Here is a 23,072-nt window from a genome sequence, read left to right on the forward strand (position 1 = left end):
AGACCTAGATAATAGACGTATGCTTTGTCTTACCAAGTATGTAACTTGGTGATATATAAACCAAAAGTAGAAAGAGTTATTAAGAATAAGAAAATATAAAAAAGCAAGAAAGAACTAGAGAGCATTTGTAAGCTGAATCTTTTAGCACTCTCAAGTTCAAGTTTATAAAACTCTTATAAGGAGCTGTGTGCATTTTGTATCACATAGATCTTCTACATTAATATATATATATATATATATATATATATCTGGTGGAAACAATAATCCACCAAAAATTTTTTAAACATCCTTGTTTATTTACTTTGTATTTGAATACTTGAATATTTATTATCTGCACTTAGCAGATTAATACACAGTTGTATTTATATTTGTAAGAAGTTCTTAAAATAAAAAAGAAACCAAGAATTACATTCAACCCCACCTTCTGTAATTCTAGTTGTTAGATTGTTCGGGAATAATAGGACACGACTTCACAACCCGACACGAATTTCACGGGTTAGAGTTGTCATTATATGTGTTGGGTAAAAAAATGGATCAGATCCAAAATTGACCCGAATAAAAAAAATGGGTTACTTATTAACTCGGTTAACTCGAATCCCACCCATATAATCGGTAAAATTATATTTAAAAAAAATATTAATATAATATATATATAAATAATTGATCATTTAAACTTAAATTTATTAAAGTATAATTATATATATAATACATATTTTAACTAATTTATACAAAATAAATAATTTTAATATATATAAAAATAGTATTTTTAAACTAAAAATGTGTTTTTGTTCATTATACTATACAAACTAAAAAAATAAAGTGTAATGGTTTGACAAAATATAATTTAACTAAAATTATTAAATAATTTCAATACTCATAACATTAGTAAATAAAATATTAGTCGAATAAATGTATTAGTGGGTCGGGTGACCCGTTTAATAAACGGGCCGGGTTAACTATTGTCAAAAAATTTTAGATCAATATTTTTCAGGCCGGGTTATTGTTGGACCTAAAATTTGACCCAAGATTATGACCCGACACGAACCCTATTTAAAAATTTGATTTCGGTAACCTCCATCTGCCTGTGATTATATTTTTTGAATATGTTGATTTACATATGATATTAATTAGTGGATAAATGTAAAAGATGAAAATGAGGTCATGTCATGGTTAAAATATTATAAATATTTTTTTTAAAAAAAAATCAATTACAAAATGATGTTGGTGGTTGTAAGTAATGGCTGCCAGTGGCCAGAAATCACAGGAAGTAGAAAAGAGATGGTAGTGGTCAATAAAAATATGGATAAGTGTAATGGGTTGTGTGAGATGAAGATCAATCATATAATGGAATAAAAGAATTAGATATCATATGTGGGGGCTAATATTAAATATTATATTTCATTTAGTAAGAGTTCTTGTTAGTCCCAAAATATCATAGAGGGGGCTGAATACAATACTTATAAATCCTTTCTGATTCGTTTCAAGTTCTTCTTTAAAAGTATGAAATTAAATATAGGCACAAAAAAAATCGAGAAATATACTCTTTATTGATATAAATCTTGAGGTTGCTACACTCTAATCAATTACGATTAGCCACAATAAATTCGATAGCATAACAGTATGATTACAAGCTTAATAAATATTGCCTTCAATGGAGCTCTCGCAAAATACAGTTGGTTGCTGAGGAAGATGAATGAGCAATTCAATTCCTTTATCCGTCTTTGAGTGTAGGCTTTTATACTTTTAAACACGTAGCACATTCTTGTCCATATGTTGCAAAAGTGCTTCACAAAGAGGTAGTTAATTTACCAAGGCCTTATAAGGAGATAGAAAACTTCAAGGCGACACAAACCCTTGATGGCGACATAAATCATGCTCTTTGATCATAGAAGGCGACATATACGAGTTCATAAGGCGTCCAGGATTGGTTCACTTTCTATGAGGCGACACAAACTTTATTGAGGGCAACTTGAGCCTCCAAGGCGATTGGTGTAATAACCCCAAAATTTTTCAACTTTTTGTAACCCTTGTGAATAGTGTTTTAGCTGAATGAGAAAACTTTTCACGCCACACTATGTAGGGGTTCTGTTATGGATATTCTGGGATATTATTAGTACTCTATGAAGTATATAAGTGTATGTAAAGATCGTCGGAATCCAATTCCGAACACTTTGGTTTTTCCCGGAAATCCACAAGATACGGAGAGAATTGAGTATAAGGTAACAGGATAAAAAGGATTTAAATTAAAGGATTATAATAGAGGATCATAAAAAGGAATATAATGTATTGAGAAAGGTTAAGGGAACCTAAGTAATAAGATCCCGGGTATGATCCTTCAAACGATAAACGAGAACGAAAGTTAAGCGAACCGTATAACAGATCAGCGGTCATTAGGCAAACGATTAGGAAGTTAATCAAAGGGATTAGTGGGAAGGATGTCATCCAACCAATAGAAAGAGGACAAGGAAGGGAGGATGACATCATGAAGATGACATAAGCATGACATGGGAAGGAAGGAGGTGTGGAAGCTTTGTAACCACACAATTTCAAGGGCAAGAAAGTAATTGACTAAATCAAATACAAAACAAGTCAACCAAGCCAAGTAAAAATCATTCTCATCAAAAATCAAAAGCAACCAAGGCATGAGTTCTTCATTTGCTCTCGGCTTTTAGCTTTTTTAAAGGAATAAAATTTCAAAACTCAAGATCCAAGCCTCCTAAATTGGTAAGATAATTCCCTAATCATCTTCATGCTTAGTTAGGACTATATCATGAGTTTAAGCCATTAATTCTTTCTAAATCTTCTTCATTTAATCAAAGAAGAAGACAATGAATAGTGTTTTCAAGTTTTTTAACTTGAACTTTTCTTGGTTTTCTTGAAGATCCAAGCATTCTTAAGACTTCTCCAAGCTTCTTAAGGCTTCCTAGCTCCACCCACCACTTCAAGGAAGGTATACCATCTCCAAACCCTAGATTCCTATATATTATAAGATGATTTTGATTAGTGGGTTGATATTGTAGCTTGTTGTTATGATTTAGAGTTTGGGATTTGGAATGGTAGTAAAATGGAATGGTAATTGTTGTGGTTTTGATTTAAAGGAACTTAAGTATGATTAAAGTTAAGTTTAAGCATAAGTATGAATGATTAAATTGAATTGTTTGGGGTTGTTATGATGTGATAAGGATGGATGTTGGTTGTATGATTGATTTGAGGTTGAATTGTGATGGTTTTTGAATGGTTTAAATTTGGGAAATCGCGTAAACATAGCCGTCGTAACGTCCGATTTTCTTTGGACTGTTTTTGTGCATAGCATTAGGACCCGAGAACCCCCTGCTAGATTATGACCACTTCCATGTTTAGGTAGCTCATGTTACGAGCTTCGTTTTGATATGTAGTTCGTTCGATTCCGATGCACGGTTTAGGAGAAACGACCGTTTCAAGTAACGGCGTTTCGCGAACAAAACTTTTTCTCTCGCCTTACTTTGAAACATAGGTTAAAGACCAAAAAGGGTTAATTAATGTATGAAACATTTATGGTAAGTGTGTTAGGCAGTTGGTAAGACATTCGCGAAGGAATCGCTTTAAAATTCGTAAAGGTTAAATTATTAAAAATGGTGGAGCCGAGGGTACCCGAGTGACTTAAGCGAATCGGTGAGCGCAAAACAAGCGTTAGAGTCTAAGTTAGTTAAAGTATAGGTTTACAAGTGATTTTGGTTTAATTCCAACTTACTTGTTGTTTATAGGTTATCAGACTCGTCCCGAGCCTTTCTCACCCCCAAGTCGCTCAGGCAAGTATTCTATCCGTTATACTGTTGTTGTGATGTATGCACTTGTATATGGATTATCTTGCGATAAATGCATGTTGGTTATTTAGCAAATTCTTGCGATATATTGTAGCATGTGATATGGTATATATGCATGCCTGTTTCGTATTCTTTCCATATATATCTGTTGATTCAGTTGATAATACCTATGCTAGAGGATAGCGGTATCTTGCATATACCCTTAGTATAGGGACCCAAAGGTGAAAATATTTTCTAAAACCGGAGTCGAGGATCCCGAGTAGATTTTTGTATATATGGATATGGATATATATATATATATATATATTTATATATATATGGTTATAGTTTTCCAAACTATTAATCGAATAAGGTTTATTCGATAGCTTTAACTTTATTTTATTATTGAATATTATTTCGAATATTCATTCGAGGGCTTATGACTCTTTTATTTATTTATCTGAATATTATTTGAATATTCATTCGAGGGCTTATGACTCTTTTATATTATTTATTGAATATTATTTGAATATTCATTTGAGGATCTATGACTCCGATTATTTTCTGAAATATATTCTTTATTTTATTAAAGAATAAGGTGTTAATAATTAAACTTATTTTCGATTATTCAAATAAAGATATACTTTCATATAAGTATATCTTTGGTTATTTAATACTCGTTTCAAGTATAAGTTTTAATACTTCTACTTCAATTATTTTTATAAAGATTATTCTTATGGGAATATTATTTAAATAATAATATTCAGTCATTTTCTAAATATTCTGGGGACTGATTTACTTCATTAAATCAGCTTTACTCCAAACACTCTATAAAGTGTTTTCGAGTCTTCAAAATGATTTTTAAAAGTTAGAGCGGATCCCAAAACTCAATTTTATATTTAAGATCTTCCTTTTTAAGGGGATTTAAATACTCGCTTAAAACCTGAGGGATCCGGCTCTGTGGTGTATTTTATATTCGCAACAAGGTTGCAGTTTTGGTAAATGAATTGATTACTTACCCAACGTTCGGGAAGTAAGTCCATCTATTGAGTCGGCATAAGCAACATGGGCTCAGTGGGCGTCCATGATAGTGTAAGTGGCTCAGTGGGAGTCCATCAAATGCATAAGTGGCTGAGTGGCAGTCCAGCATAAGGTCCTAATTATGACCAGGGTGATGACCAGTGGGGAATTCGTCCATCTACTAGTAGAAAAGGTTACTAATGGGTATCTTTGCCTGATCAGCAAGATATCTGGTTTATGCCAAAGGTTTTCTTTTCCTTCCAAATTCATTGGATATTGCAACTCTGTTCATACTTTACATAACAGAGGTTCCAGGAAATGTTTAAGAGATATATATATGTGGATATATATATATATCGGGACTAAATAAAGTATCTCATAACTTCATTTCCTTCAAAATATTTCAAAGATTGAATCTATTCAAGTCTTATCTTGTAGTCTCATCAGTGTGATGAACTTTTGAAACTAATTATAGCTTGAACGGTGGTAGTTCAAGTAGTATTTGGAAAAGATATAAGTATATTGGAGTATCTTGTAACTTCATCTTTTAAACTTATATCTAGTAAATGATTATCTTATGCATATCAAAGATTTTCAGAAAAACGTTGAGACAAGGTTAGATATATGAGATCACCTTGCAACGATATTTTTATACAGTTATACACTGGAACTCTGTGTGTATTATGCATGGAAGAGGACTTCCAATATTTTGAAAAGTATATATGTATATATATATACTGAATATTTTGCGACTTCATCGCATTAAGATATCAAACTTGGTTCATTTCTTTTGACCAAGATTTTCATGAGTACTATGAGAAGGCTCATATACTAGTAAGTATATACTAGTAATTATCTTACACACGATAAAGATTCTAGTGAGTATCCATTTAGATACTTATATTATTGTTATCACTATGTATTATCTTGCGAGCTGTAAGGCTCACTCTTGCTTTATTTCTTCATCACACAACAACAGTTAGGAGAGATGGCCAGACTCCAGCAGACCCAGCGCAAGCGCGTGGGAAGCGCCCCGCGTCTTCCCGATGATGTTGTGGCTGCTATAGCTGCAGAGGTAGATCCATTGTAGTTCAGACCATCTACTTTTGAGAATCAAATTATGTATAATTATAACTTGTGGCACATAATGGCAATTAACTGTAAATTATCAAGTAATCATTTTGGGTTGTAATAATTTTTAAATTGTGGATTCAAAGACTTGTACTTATTTCAATTTCATCTCTGAGACTATAACGGGTTGTGGTGTGTGTTAGTGTGGGGTCACAGCATGAGGTTATTTATTATTAATTAAGTGAAGTGATATTGTGGAAAGAAAGACCGTGACAACCCGGATCCCCGACCCCGGATCTGGGGGTGTTACAGAAATGGTATTAGAGCTAAGCGTTATAAACCTCAGAGATGATGCGACGATATAATAACAAACTCACAAAGATAATAAGAACTCTTGCCAAGTTCATGGTCGGACTACTTAAAGTAGTGCTGACAGTTAAAACCCTTACGGGAACCCTTATAAGTATCATGATAGTAACTTAGCTCGTTTAATGTGTAGGCGCCTGAGATAGAGGACCCCGAGATATTCGAGCGTGAGCATGATGAGGCATTGTTAGATGTTGAGGATCAGGAGGAGCCTGAGATGGAGGAGGATGAGGAGGACCCCTCAGAGGAGCCTGAGACGGAGGTCATTGCTGTTTCAGATGAGGAAGACCCCTCAGAGGAGTCAGAGACAGAGGTTATTGCTATTCCAGATGAGGAGGACCCGGATGAGGTCCCAGTAGCTGAGGAGCGTGTTGGATCTATGGTAGTGTATGCTGGTATCCCTTTACCCACACTTCCGGTGGTCAGAGCCCCTACCCCTCCACCACTATCTTGGATTCCTGATGATGACAGCTCAGAGACCCATACTTCCGAGCCTAGGCAGACCGAGGAGGCACCCTCAGCGGCTCCGGATTCACCACCTCTTGACCCTGCCCACAGGCAGTCTTCGTTAGCTCATGGATATGTTCAGGATGTATTGAGGACCCGAGTGGCTGTTGCCGAGGGCCGACTAGATGAGGCCAGGAGGGAGTTGGATGCAGAGAGGGCGGGTAGGCGTACCCGAGCTTATGAGACCAGGGCTTCTATACCCCGATCCTTGAGGAGGGAGCTTACGGGGATAGAGCTCACGTCCCGAGCGAGACTCAGATCTCTCCAGGGGGACAGGCATGGTAGGATCTCCAGGCGGCAGGCCGACTATATCTTCCGTCGTGCGATGGAAAGGGTTTGGGAGCTGACCCGCTCCGGTGTGTGATTCGGGATTGATGATGGAATAGTCTAGTTGTCTAGTTAGCCGAGGCCTTAGTAAGAGCCAATTTTCCGGGATAGTTGACTTGTATATAGCATCCCTTTTTCTGACTAGACAGATAGACTCTTGTGTATCACTTTTGGGATAGATGACTGTAGCACTGTTGTACTTTTGACCAGATCAAACTATGTATTTCTCGTATTATGTATATATTTGTTTCCTTTCGGTTCAGTTCCATAGTGACGTGATCACTGTTTTATCATTATTATTACTGCACTTCGTATTAGAACTTTCTTAAAATAATAGGATTGCGATATACGTTCTCCCCATTATAAGAGCCGTGCAAGGCACAATGATGTATATGATTGTGACCTAACGTTGAATTTTCCCAATAATTGTTTTTATTATTATCAGAATCATGCCGCCAAGAAAGATTGGAACTAGGGCGAACCCTGGATCTGAGGACCAGGGAAGCCATAATCAGGACAATAGAAACCAAGAACACAGTGAAGAGGAAGATGAGGATTATGTGGAACAGGATGACTCCCTGTATGAAAAGGAAGAGGAAACATATGATGTTGAGGGATTTGAGTTAGAGGCTGAAGAAGGAGAAACCGAGGTTGAGCAACCAGTACCAAACCCAGGCATGGATCCCGTGAGCCAGTTCATGCAACTCCTAAGGCAGAATTTGGAACGTCAACCCAACCCACCCCCTCAAGGAAGTAACAATGCTGTGGCAAACTCTTTCAGGGCTTTTAAGTCCCTTAAGCCCCCTGAGTTCCACGGATCAGCCGACCCAGTTGAGGCAAGGGCATGGTTAAAGGAAATGGAGAAATCTTTTGAGATTTTGAGTACCGAGGAGGCACAGAAGACTGTATTTGCTACCTACCTTCTGAAAGGAGAAGCTAACTACTGGTGGGAGGCCAAGAAAAACATGGAGACAGATGCTATTATAACCTGGGAGAGATTTAGTCAGTTGTTTCTGGGAAAGTATTTCCCGAGGTTTATGGAAAGCCAGATGGAGCTCAAGTTCTTAGAGCTAAAGCAGAATAACTTGTCTGTAGCAGAGTACGAGGTGAAATTTACTGAGTTATCAAGGTTTGTGCCGGAGTTTGTGAGCACCGAGGAAAAGAAAGCTAGGAGGTTTCAGCAGGGACTGAAACCGTGGATCCAGAATAGGGTGGCAATCCTTGAGCTTACGGATTATGCCACTCTGGTGCAAAAGGCAACGATTGTAGAAGTTGGAAGTGAACAGATGCAGAAGGAAAGAGAGGAGAAAGGAATAAAGAGGAAAAGTATGAGCATGGGTGGAGGTTCCGCAGGAAGGAGCTTCCCAACTAGATTTAATCGAGGAGCAGTGTCCCTACTAGGAAGGAACACTGGGTTTAAGCGGCCAATGAGTGTGAGTGTGAGCCAGGGCGGCCAGAAGTCAAGAATGTCCTATTCCAACCAGTCTCGACCCCCATTGCCAGCCTGTAACATATGTGGAAGGAATCACACTGGGGAGTGTAAAGGAAGGCCAGTAACCTGTTTTAAGTGCGGTCGGGAAGGCCACTATTCAACTAAGTGCCCGTCATCAATCCCTACCGTCGTTCCAACCACCAATTGTCATCGGTGTGGACGCCCGGGTCATTGGAAGAAGGAATGCCCAATGAACAAACCAGCAGCTTCGGGAGCAAGCAGGGCTGCTTCTAATAAGCCACCTACTGCGAGGACTTTCAACATGACAGTCCAGGATGCTATGAAAGATTCAGATGTGATAGCAGGTACCCTTTCTCTAAATTCAGTCAGTGCAAATGTTTTATTTGATTCGGGAGCAACTAAATCTTTTATATCAAAGGACCTTGCGCTTAAGTTAAGACTTAAGGCTGAACCCTTGATAGAACCCTTACAAGTAGAAATAGCCAATCATGAAATTATTCCTGTTAACCAGATTCACCCCGCCTGTGAGATAGGCATAGGGGAGAAATCTTTCAGTGTTGATCTGATTCCTTTTAAATTAGGGGAGTTTGATGTGATTTTGGGAATGGACTGGCTATCTAGCAACGATGCTCAGATAGACTGTAAAGGGAAGAAAGTTAAGTTAAATATCCCCGGGAAGAAAGAAGTTATATTTAGAGGAAAGAGGCAGACGCAGAAATTTTTGACTATGGCCCAGGCCAAAAGGATGCTACGAAAAGGAAGTGAGGCTTACCTAGCCTATGTGGTGGACACGCAGAAGGAGGTGCCCAACTTGCAAGATATTCCAGTAGTCAACGAATTTGAAGATGTATTCCCACAAGACCTTCCGGGATTACCACCCGATAGAGTGATTGAATTCGCTATTGAGTTGGCCCCAGGGACGGCGCCAGTTTCAAAAGCACCTTACCGGTTAGCCCCGTTAGAAATGAAGGAATTAGCTATCCAATTGCAGGAACTCTTGGATAAGGGTATGATAAGACCCAGTGTGTCTCCGTGGGGAGCACCAGTTTTATTTGTTAAGAAGAAAGATGGGAGCATGAGGTTGTGCATAGACTATCGAGAGTTGAACAAGCTAACCATAAAGAACAAGTACCCATTGCCTAGAATAGACGATCTGTTCGACCAGCTAAAGGATGCTGTTTATTTTTCCAAGATTGACCTGAGAACTGGATATCACCAACTAAAGATTAAACCCGAAGATATTTCCAAGACAGCGTTCCGTACCAGGTATGGGCATTATGAGTTCTTGGTAATGTCCTTTGGATTAACCAACGCCCCAGCGGCTTTCATGGATTTAATGAATAGAGTATTTAAGAAGTACTTGGACAAGTGTGTGATAGTTTTTATCGATGATATTTTGATCTACTCAAGGACTGAGGCAGAACATGCAGAGCATTTGAGGATAGCTCTAGGAATACTCAGAGAGGAGCAGTTATATGCCAAATTCTCGAAGTGTGAATTCTGGCGGAATGAAGTACAATTTTTAGGACATGTGATCAATAAAGAAGGAGTATTGGTCGACCCCTCCAAGATAGAGGCGGTCTCAAATTGGGAAAGGCCAACCACACCCACAGAGGTAAGGAGTTTCATAGGATTGGCCGGCTACTATCGTAGATTTGTACAGGACTTTGCGAAGATCGCAGCCCCTTTAACACGACTTACTCGTAAGACAGAGAAGTTTGAATGGACGAAGAAATGCGAGAACAGTTTTCAGGAATTAAAGAAAAGGTTGATAACGGCTCCGGTATTGGCATTGCCGGACGGAAAAGGAGATTTTGTGATATATAGTGACGCGTCGCACAAAGGATTAGGATGTGTGCTTATGCAGCACGGTAGAGTTATTGCGTATGCGTCGAGACAATTGAAGGAATACGAGGTTAGATATCCTACTCATGACCTTGAGCTCGCGGCAATAGTATTTGCTTTAAAAATTTGGAGGCACTACTTGTATGGAGAGAAGTGCGAGATTTTCACAGACCATAAGAGCCTCAAGTACATATTTACGCAGAAAGAGCTCAACATGCGCCAGAGGAGATGGTTAGAACTAATCAAGGACTATGATTGTGAGATTCTCTATCATCCAGGGAAAGCCAATGTGGTGGCTGATGCCCTTAGTAGAAAGGAAAGACTCAGAATGATAACGACTTCGGAAGAGTTGATAAGGGATTTTGAGAGAATGGAAATAGAAGTAAAGGTAACCGGAACCGGAACTGAAAAGCTTTTTGAGATCTCAATGCAGCCAGAGTTATTGGAAAAGATCAGATTGTGTCAGGAGAAAATAATGAATGAAGGCAGAGAGTCGATGACTGGAGAGGAGATCCATACTGAAAAAGATGATAAGGGGATAATGAGGTACTCCTACCGAATTCGGGTTCCGAATGTTCAAGAACTTAAAGATGAGACTTTAGATGAAAGCCATAGTTCAAGGTATTCCATTCACCCAGGAAGTACCAAGATGTATAGGGATTTGAAGGAATATTATTGGTGGCCCAACATGAAGAGGGACGTAGCAGAATGGGTAAACAAGTGTTTGACTTGCCAAAGAGTAAAGGCAGAGCACCAGAGACCCAGTGGACTTTTGCGACCCCTGGAGATTCCCGAATGGAAATGGGAACAGATAGCGATGGATTTTGTTGTAGGCTTGCCAAGGACGAAATCCAATCACGATGCCATTTGGGTAATTATAGACCGACTGACAAAGTCAGCTCATTTCATTCCTATCAATGAGAGATACACAGTCGATAGACTGGTGGACATTTACCTTAAGGAAATAGTGACACGACATGGAGTCCCAGCGTCCATTGTCTCAGACCGAGACCCTAGGTTCAACTCCAGATTTTGGAGGAGCTTTCAGGAGTGTGCGGGGACTAAGTTAAATATGAGTACCGCGTACCATCCCCAAACGGATGGACAGAGTGAAAGGACCATCCAGACACTAGAGGATATGTTGAGAGTCTGTGCAATAGACCTTAAAGGAAGTTGGGATGATCACTTGCCGTTGATCGAGTTTTCTTATAACAATAGCTTTCATGCTAGCATCGGAATGCCGCCTTATGAGGCCCTGTACGGAAGAAGGTGTCGATCTCCCTTATACTGGGATGAAGTAGGAGAGCCGAAGATGCTCGGACCCGAAGTGGTCCAAAGGACCAAAGATATAGTGGATCTTATTAGAGGGCGACTTGTAGCAGCCCAAGACAGACAAAAGAAATATGCAGACCTAGCCCGAAAGGACAAGGAATATGAAGTAGGGGACTTAGTACTGCTGAAAGTATCCACTTGGAAGGGATTAATGAGGTTCGAAAAGAAAGGAAAACTAAGCCCAAGATACATTGGACCTTTTGAGATATTAAGACGGATTGGAAAGTTAGCTTACGAGCTAGCCCTACCCCCTAATTTGCAACAAGTTCATAATGTGTTCCATGTGTCAATGCTAAGGAGGTATCATCGGGATGCCAGGCACATAGTGGAGTATGAGCAGGTGGATATGCAGCCAGATCTAACTTACGTGGAGAAGCCAGTAAGGATTATGGATAAGAAGGAGCAGATGCTTCGGAACAAAGTGATCAAGCTAGTCAGAGTACTATGGCAGAATCATAATGTGGAAGAATCAACTTGGGAACTAGAGAGCACAATGCTAGAAAAGTACCCCCATTTGTTTTCTGTTTGATTCCGGGACGGAATCCTTTTAAGGAGGGGAGACTGTAATAACCCCAAAATTTTTCAACTTTTTGTAACCCTTGTGAATAGTGTTTTAGCTGAATGAGAAAACTTTTCACGCCACACTATGTAGGGGTTCTGTTATGGATATTCTGGGATATTATTAGTACTCTATGAAGTATATAAGTGTATGTAAAGATCGTCGGAATCCAATTCCGAACACTTTGGTTTTTCCCGGAAATCCACAAGATACGGAGAGAATTGAGTATAAGGTAACAGGATAAAAAGGATTTAAATTAAAGGATTATAATAGAGGATCATAAAAAGAAATATAATGTATTGAGAAAGGTTAAGGGAACCTAAGTAATAAGATCCCGGGTATGATCCTTCAAACGATAAACGAGAACGAAAGTTAAGCGAACCGTATAACAGATCAGCGGTCATTAGGCAAACGATTAGGAAGTTAATCAAAGGGATTAGTGGGAAGGATGTCATCCAACCAATAGAAAGAGGACAAGGAAGGGAGGATGACATCATGAAGATGACATAAGCATGACATGGGAAGGAAGGAGGTGTGGAAGCTTTGTAACCACACAATTTCAAGGGCAAGAAAGTAATTGACTAAATCAAATACAAAACAAGTCAACCAAGCCAAGTAAAAATCATTCTCATCAAAAAATAAAAGCAACCAAGGCATGAGTTCTTCATTTGCTCTCGGCTTTTAGCTTTTTTAAAGGAATAAAATTTCAAAACTCAAGATCCAAGCCTCCTAAATTGGTAAGATAATTCCCTAATCATCTTCATGCTTAGTTAGGACTATATCATGAGTTTAAGCCATTAATTCTTTCTAAATCTTCTTCATTTAATCAAAGAAGAAGACAATGAATAGTGTTTTCAAGTTTTTTAACTTGAACTTTTCTTGGTTTTCTTGAAGATCCAAGCATTCTTAAGACTTCTCCAAGCTTCTTAAGGCTTCCTAGCTCCACCCACCACTTCAAAGAAGGTATACCATCTCCAAACCCTAGATTCCTATATATTATAAGATGATTTTGATTAGTGGGTTGATATTGTAGCTTGTTGTTATGATTTAGAGTTTGGGATTTGGAATGGTAGTAAAATGGAATGGTAATTGTTGTGGTTTTGATTTAAAGGAACTTAAGTATGATTAAAGTTAAGTTTAAGCACAAGTATGAATGATTAAATTGAATTGGTTGGGGTTGTTATGATGTGATAAGGATGGATGTTGGTTGTATGATTGATTTGAGGTTGAATTGTGATGGTTTTTGAATGGTTTAAATTTGGGAAATCGCGTAAACATAGCCGTCGTAACGTCCGATTTTCTTTGGACTGTTTTTGTGCATAGCATTAGGACCCGAGAACCCCCTGCTAGATTATGACCACTGCCATGTTTAGGTAGCTCATGTTACGAGCTTCGTTTTGATATGTAGTTCGTTCGATTCCGATGCACGGTTTAGGAGAAACGACCGTTTCAAGTAACGGCGTTTCGCGAACAAAACTTTTTCCCTCGCCTTACTTTGAAACATAGGTTAAAGACCAAAAAGGGTTAATTAATGTATGAAACATTTATGGTAAGTGTGTTAGGCAGTTGGTAAGACATTCGCGAAGGAATCGCTTTAAAACTCGTAAAGGTTAAATTATTAAAAATGGTGGAGCCGAGGGTACCCGAGTGACTTAAGCGAATCGGTGAGCGCAAAACAAGCGTTAGAGTCTAAGTTAGTTAAAGTATAGGTTTACAAGTGATTTTGGTTTAATTCCAACTTACTTGTTGTTTATAGGTTATCAGACTCGTCCCGAGCCTTTCTCACCCCCAAGTCGCTCAGGCAAGTATTCTATCCGTTATACTGTTGTTGTGATGTATGCACTTGTATATGCATTATCTTGCGATAAATGCATGTTGGTTATTTAGCAAATTCTTGCGATATATTGTAGCATGTGATATGGTATATATGCATGCCTGTTTCGTATTCTTTCCATATATATCTGTTGATTCAGTTGATAATACCTATGCTAGAGGATAGCGGTATCTTGCATATACCCTTAGTATAGGGACCCAAAGGTGAAAATATTTTCTAAAACCGGGAGTCGAGGATCCCGAGTAGATTTTTGTATATATGGATATGGATATATATATATATATATATATATATATATATATATATATATATGGTTATAGTTTTCCAAACTATTAATCGAATAAGGTTTATTCGATAGCTTTAACTTTATTTTATTATTGAATATTATTTCGAATATTCATTCGAGGGCTTATGACTCTTTTATTTATTTATCTGAATATTATTTGAATATTCATTCGAGGGCTTATGACTCTTTTATATTATTTATTGAATATTATTTGAATATTCATTTGAGGATCTATGACTCCGATTATTTTCTGAAATATATTCTTTATTTTATTAAAGAATAAGGTGTTAATAATCAAACTTATTTTCGATTATTCAAATAAAGATAATACTTTCATATAAGTATATCTTTGGTTATTTAATACTCGTTTCAAGTATAAGTTTTAATACTTCTACTTCAATTATTTTTATAAAGATTATTCTTATGGGAATATTATTTAAATAATAATATTCAGTCATTTTCTAAATATTCTGGGGACTGATTTACTTCATTAAATCAGCTTTACTCCAAACACTCTATAAAGTGTTTTCGAGTCTTCAAAATGATTTTTAAAAGTTAGAGCGGATCCCAAAACTCAATTTTATATTTAAGATCTTCCTTTTTAAGGGGATTTAAATACTCGCTTAAAACCTGAGGGATCCGGCTCTGTGGTGTATTTTATATTCGCAACAAGGTTGCAGTTTTGGTAAATGAATTGATTACTTACCCAACGTTCGGGAAGTAAGTCCATCTATTGAGTCGGCATAAGCAACATGGGCTCAGTGGGCGTCCATGATAGTGTAAGTGGCTCAGTGGGAGTCCATCAAATGCATAAGTGGCTGAGTGGCAGTCCAGCATAAGGTCCTAATTATGACCAGGGTGATGACCAGTGGAGAATTCGTCCATCTACTAGTAGAAAAGGTTACTAATGGGTATCTTTGCCTGATCAGCAAGATATCTGGTTTATGCCAAAGGTTTTCTTTTCCTTCCAAATTCATTGGATATTGCAACTCTGTTCATACTTTACATAACAGAGGTTCCAGGAAATGTTTAAGAGATATATATATGTGGATATATATATATCGGGACTAAATAAAGTATCTCATAACTTCATTTCCTTCAAAATATTTCAAAGATTGAATCTATTCAAGTCTTATCTTGTAGTCTCATCAGTGTGATGAACTTTTGAAACTAATTATAACTTGAACGGTGGTAGTTCAAGTAGTATTTGGAAAAGATATAAGTATATTGGAGTATCTTGTAACTTCATCTTTTAAACTTATATCTAGTAAATGATTATCTTATGCATATCAAAGATTTTCAGAAAAACGTTGAGACAAGGTTAGATATATGAGATCACCTTGCAACGATATTTTTATACAGTTATACACTGGAACTCTGTGTGTATTATGCATGGAAGAGGACTTCCAATATTTTGAAAAGTATATATGTATATATATATACTGAATATTTTGCGACTTCATCGCATTAAGATATCAAACTTGGTTCATTTCTTTTGACCAAGATTTTCATGAGTACTATGAGAAGGCTCATATACTAGTAAGTATATACTAGTAATTATCTTACACACGATAAAGATTCTAGTGAGTATCCATTTAGATACTTATATTATTGTTATCACTATGTATTATCTTGCGAGCTGTAAGGCTCACTCTTGCTTTATTTCTTCATCACACAACAACAGTTAGGAGAGATGGCCAGACTCCAGCAGACCCAGCGCAAGCGCGTGGGAAGCGCCCCGCGTCTTCCCGATGATGTTGTGGCTGCTATAGCTGCAGAGGTAGATCCATTGTAGTTCAGACCATCTACTTTTGAGAATCAAATTATGTATAATTATAACTTGTGGCACATAATGGCAATTAACTGTAAATTATCAAGTAATCATTTTGGGTTGTAATAATTTTTAAATTGTGGATTCAAAGACTTGTACTTATTTCAATTTCATCTCTGAGACTATAACGGGTTGTGGTGTGTGTTAGTGTGGGGTCACAGCATGAGGTTATTTATTATTAATTAAGTGAAGTGATATTGTGGAAAGAAAGACCGTGACAACCCGGATCCCCGACCCCGGATCTGGGGGTGTTACAATTGGAGCCAAGTATCAAGGCAACAAGTGCCTTAGCCTTATCCAAAAGGTGACCAATACTAAGTCTCCAGGCGATACGTGCCTTTGCTTCAAGGAGATAAAAGATTTCTTGGACTTGGAATATTTACTGAATAAATACAAATATACTTTACTCCTGTCTTCTCCTCAAACATATCCTGTCATCAGTTTGATTTTTCATTATGATCAAAGTCTTCATTTCTTGATGTACTGACATCCAATGCAATGGTCTGGTTCACAGATGATTAGCACAAATTTGACTACCTTTATCTTCTTATCAATTTCACATCTGATGTCTCATTATACTATTTCAGTGCTTCAACTTACTGGAATCCCGCATATTTAATACTAGAACCAATTTATTTTTTTAACATTGAAAGTCCTTAGACATGTTATCCTTCATGTATGAAGGCATGAACTATCAATTGAACTTCTCTCCACGACTTGGCTACGGACTTGAAACTTTAATTTCATATTTTGATCTTTGTATTTATCCAATTTTCTTTCTTCTGGATTTCTGTGTTTCACAAATAATATTATATACCTGTTTCTTTTCCATGTTGAGTTATATATCATTTGTTACATATTACAATATATCATGCTTTACAATTCTCTTTAAACTATTACTCTATATATATTTACTTAAAACCTCAAATTATTAATATATTTAATTTTTATTTATAAAGTGAACTATATATATAAAGTCACAATACAAAATTCTCTGAATTAAGAAAAATAGGCAAGCTTATTGTAAGAAAAAATGATTTATCAATTTAAATTTACATACTTCTCTCAAAAAATGCAATTTTAGTTTCACTCTCAAATCATAAAATTTTGGAGATTTTATCTCATTTATAAAACATATTTTTATTTTGTTGGTGATTATATGCGATTATGATGGTGTCAATGAATCAGATATTTGATCCGATCTGGACTGATTTAAATGAATGAATTGGCTTGCAAAATATCTAATTCGAAATACGATTTGATATATATATATATACATATATAGACACACACAAAAACATCTATATATTAAAAAATCTAATATTTCACATAATAATTAACAACATTACATTTGGAGTCTTTTGTAGCGAATAATTTAAGACTTAATGGGCTTCAAGGTGTGACTTGCTCCAAATATCATAAAATTAAATGAATTTGGATATAGTTTAGAAAAATCTGATTTGAATCTGACACATTGATATGCCTAGTTGGAGAAGGATTATTAGGAATTTTACATGAATGATGACTTATTATAGGGTTTGTGTGACCATACTAAATTTAGCTTATAGTATGTTGAAGGTATACACTCTCTATTATTACTATTGATCACTATTTAACAAATTTATGCTATATTATTTTCACATTATTTGTTACGGTAATTGTTACATTATGTCAAATAAATACTTTAAAGTAAATCATTGAAATTTGTTTTTGTTTAAAATTATTTGAAGAATTGTTCTAAGTTTTAATTGAGCATTTTTCTTATAGATATTATTATTTAATTTTTAGTGTTCCATAATTTTATTAAACACTTTTTCCTCTTCAAACTCATATTGGATAACATATCAAACTTTTACTCACGAACCGTGTTTTAAAGTGGGCAATTAAGATTTATTACTGGTTAATTGCTAGATTATAAAAAACACCAGAGTAAAAGAAAATCGGATTAGTCAATCAAAAGTCGAGTCAGTTGATTACAAAATCGCCTCGTAGAAAATTAATAAAATAATTATAAAAGTACAAAATTGAATAAAGAAATAAGAAAAATGTTGTTCTTGTATAAATTTTTTTAATTTGAAACATTTAAATCATGAAATTTATAAATTTGGCTTTTCAAATTGACCTCAATTCAACAGTTAGATTAAAAATTATAGTTATTTGAAAATTGATATATATTCTAAATATATTTATATATATATGATATTTATTTATGTATAATCAAAATAATAAAATAATTATAATATTATTAATAATTATATGTATAGTATCAAATCAGTTTTGACTAATGACTCGATTAATCATTCTCATTATCCCCGGGTAATTCCTACATTGTGCTTCCACCGACTAAGTATGATTTCCTTAAGAATCTTAATCTATTATTATCATCATCATCATTTATTATTATTATTATTATTAAATTTATTATTATTATTATTATTATTTTATATGTATAATGTCATAAAATAAATATTGTTTGCACTTTTAATATAAAAGGTATATTAAATTTAAAATTTAAATATTAAACCCCATAATATTAGTAACAATTTACCCACCTCAGTTCCTCAGTTTATTGAGGCCGTGACATACTAACCTAAGGCCATGGGTTCGATTCGAAGTGAATACTCGAATTTTAGTAGGAGATCATGATGTTAGAATACCGTGCTAACGCTATATAGGAGTCGAGCTGAGCCTAAGGTCACCCGATAATTAAAATAAACTAAATAACAAATAATTTTGATTATTTTTAAATTAAATAATAGACATAAAATTATTGTTATAAAGTTTAGATTCATATCCAACTCGACCATGGATAACAATAAAGTCCATAAAAAATACTCACTCTGTTGGTGCTTGGAGAGAGAATCTCCTCTAGTCCTCGTTAATCAATCCTTCTATGTATAATAGCACAACATGTGTATAAAATTAAAAGGGAAGGAATGGAGTCATAGTCTACACATTAGTTCTCACACCATAATACACCATAATACCACTGTACCACTACGTCTTGTAAGTTTTTATTCAAGGACTTAATATGTATCCGCTATCGATAAAATTTATTGCAATTCATAAAATAATATTTTTAGTCATATTTTTGTTCCTTTCATATATATTGATTTAGTTAGGTATATATTTTGAAATAATTAAATTTAAAATTAAGATATTAATTTTGATCAACATTTAACATATTAAGATACTATGATACAAAAAATATAAATAAATTAAGACATAACACATATTTAGTAAATAGTGACTAATCGTCTTATTACAATTTACGATATAATATATAAAAATTAATTAAAAATGTCAAAAAATCATGTTCGCACTAATATGAAAAATAAATAAAGAAAGTTTATAATGCGTGTTTATTCAATAAACACTGTGTTGTTAGTTATGTAATATAATTTTAAGAAAATAAAAAGATAAATTTTTGTCACTTGACCAAATTGACCATAAAAATCAAATAATTCAATAATTATGAGATAAATGGAGTAGTGTTAAGTGAACCTAAAATTCGTGAATTTATTCGATTTTTATTTAGACCAATAAATTTAAGCTTATTTCGAACTTATCGTACTCCATTAGAAGAAAAACACAAAATTTGATTATTTTTCACAAATGTATCACATTTCGATTGAGTTGAGGTGTATTTTTTAATTTGTGGATGTCAAAAGTTTGTATATGGGATCAATGACAACGTTATATCAACAAAGTAAGATATTTTTAATATCCTAAATCCACAGAAATTAATGTGTTCGAGATCCTTATATGACCAAGTCAAAATCAATAAATATTGTTTATCAAAATTGAGATTGATTTATTGTGATTTATCATGGACTTGACCCGAGATGAAAAATACTTACACGAAGCTACATGCATTATAGTTAACCATTTTTTTTATATTTCACTTTGTTAAACAAAATTTAGAGCACCATCAAAATTTAAATTATCGATATATGAATTTTTAATAAAGGTGAATTCCCGCTATCTTGCTTGAAAGGGTGGTCCAGAAGCTTCCTCTCTCGTTGTGCATATTGTGGTTGTTTCGGTACTTCTGTAAACCTTCCACCTCTATTGAGTAATTCCCGAGTCGCAGCATCAAGGTCTGACCCAAATTGAGTAAGGGCGGCCACATCGCGATATGGTGCCAATTCAAGTTTTGAACTACCGCAGACTTGTTTCATAGCTTTCAACTGAGCGGCAGACCCGACGCGACTGACATATAAGCCGACGTTAATAGCAGGTCTAATTCCGCAATAAAATAGCTCTATTTCTGAACAGATTTTTCCATCAGTAATGCGGATCACATTGGTGGGAATATAGGCCGATACATCTCCAGATTCTGTTTTAATGATCGGTAAGGCGGTCAAGCTACCTGCGCCTATCTGGTCCGATCATTTAGTGGCTCTTTCTAAGGGACATGAATTTAAAGGGTGGGTACAGAATCAAAAGAAAGATGTTATTTTTAAGTAATATGTTAACTTTTTCTTAAAAAAAATTTAAAAAATCTAGCGATTAATGTAGTTTGAAAAATTTATCCACTATAACGATTGTAGACAGTACTCTAATTAAAAAAATATAAATTATATATATTCTTTCATATAATTAAAATTACATAATGATTTAAAAATTTTTAAATGAAACACCAAACTTTTTGAAATTGTTTAATTTTGTATAAAACAATTTCATGTTATTATAAAATTGTTTTCATATTTGAAATTATTTTATATGAATGAACTTATATACACACTAAAATATACACACTAAAGTATATGATTTGATTTGATCTATTTTATGTTAAAATGAAGAATAATTATATTGAAAGTAAAAATTATCGTATTATTTTTTCAATAATAACATTAAAGAAATATAAATTGAATTGCAAATATTTTTGGAAATTTTATCGAATTTAGAAATGTTTCGTATAAGAAGCCAGTACATATGATTTTAAATTTGTTTATGAATAAAATTGAAATCATTTACTAGACAAACCATGAGAATCAAAACAATGCTACCTTAATCTCTATACTAGAAAAATATGTGTGATGTGACTTACGACACACAAAGACCTATCTAAAGTACATATCTCATGTATATATAATAATTATGCCCATATTTGTAAACTAAACTATCACAAAAAATGTAACAACATTATACTGGCAATTCGACACGAGAAATTTGTGATTGGGTGAGACATCTTTTATATTTGATACAACAAGTTTTCATGACCTTACACTAATATATATTGAATTGCGCACATTATAATAAACAAAAATATATTTGACTTGAAGATCACCTATAATCATAATATTTATTATCACTAGAATTATCAAGTCTGGAAAAAAAAATTCCTAACACAAAAAATTATCACTTAGAATTCTAAATGATTATTGAGTATAAATTACGTGCAGTGCTATTTTGTACACTTTAATCAGGGACTATTGTTGTATTTTTTAATCACAAAAGTTTGAAATTTCAAAATTTTATATCCCGCGTTCCGATATAAAACTAGAAAATATTTTGTGCCTCGCCCAAGTTATTAGGTTAGTTTGTATATTTTGTGGCTGAACATAAGTATCGCCATGGTGCATAATCAATTTAAAATAAATAAAAAATAATTTGGATTATTTCTAAATTAATGATTAAACGGAAAATTATTATTATAAAGTTTAAATTATATATCATACTATATAATTATATAACCATGACTTATTTGATTTTAAAATAGTAATTAACTATAAATATTTTTTGATATAAAATAAAAATAAAATAAAAAAAGATTAAATTAATTATTCTTGTATTCAAGTCGAAATATTAAGTTAATATAGTAGGATGCTGATGTTAAATAAGGAAAATCTTTTTTCTATAGTGTAATTGGTCTAAAATTAAATTTAAGAGTGCTTTCTGATTATTCCAAAAATAATTCATAATTATTTGATGGGTTAAGTAAATACTAACTACACTTAGTTTAACACGGGTATTATAATTAAGACTTTATTTATTATATATCTCGACCTTTTTTCCAATGAAATTAGAATATTGTTTTCCCTATCAAAACTTGATGTCATTTGTACAATTTCATTATTCTAGCTATTTATTGTATTAGAGCTGCCATTAGATGCAGAATTATTAAGAAAATAAATGAAATATTTGGAAAAAAATGGGAAGAGTGTTGTACTTAAATATGGAATGACTTAAACCCACGATAAGATTTCAGTGACATTTTTCCTACATGGTATGTACGTATTTTATCTTTATTTTTATTTGCAATTTGAATGAGGTACAAGCATAATATGATTATGCAAATGCAGATAGCCATAAGAAAAGTTGCAAATAGGAATGAGCATAAAAAATCAAAAATTGGATAATCCGAATTTTCAATTCGATATTCAATTTAAAAAATCTAAAAATTAGAATATTCAATATGAATAATTAGGACTGAACATCTAATCCGGTTTTTATATAGATACGGATTCAGATCCATATCACAGTTTCTCATAAAATCGGATATCCAGATCCGATTCGGTTATTATTTTTTTTAATAAAAATTAATTGTTATACATAAATACATGATAAATAATATATATTTTTAAATATTTTTTAACATATTCGGTGACAGACTTTTTCTCTTTTAAACTTTTAATATTTCACGTTATTATCTAATTGACTCATCATTAGTTTATCTACATCATCAACATAGAAAAAAAATTATAAGAATGATATATATATAATGGCAGGGAAATATGACATGAAGTTCTTCGAAGATTAAAAGAAATTATATAATTTATCGAGTTAAATATGTAAGGCTATTCCATTTTTCACTTGAGAAACATGCGCTACTAATAAATATCTGAATATTTAG

This window comes from Apium graveolens, chromosome 10 (genome assembly GCF_009905375.1).
Source record: "Apium graveolens cultivar Ventura chromosome 10, ASM990537v1, whole genome shotgun sequence".
NCBI classification, from domain to species: domain Eukaryota; kingdom Viridiplantae; phylum Streptophyta; class Magnoliopsida; order Apiales; family Apiaceae; genus Apium; species Apium graveolens.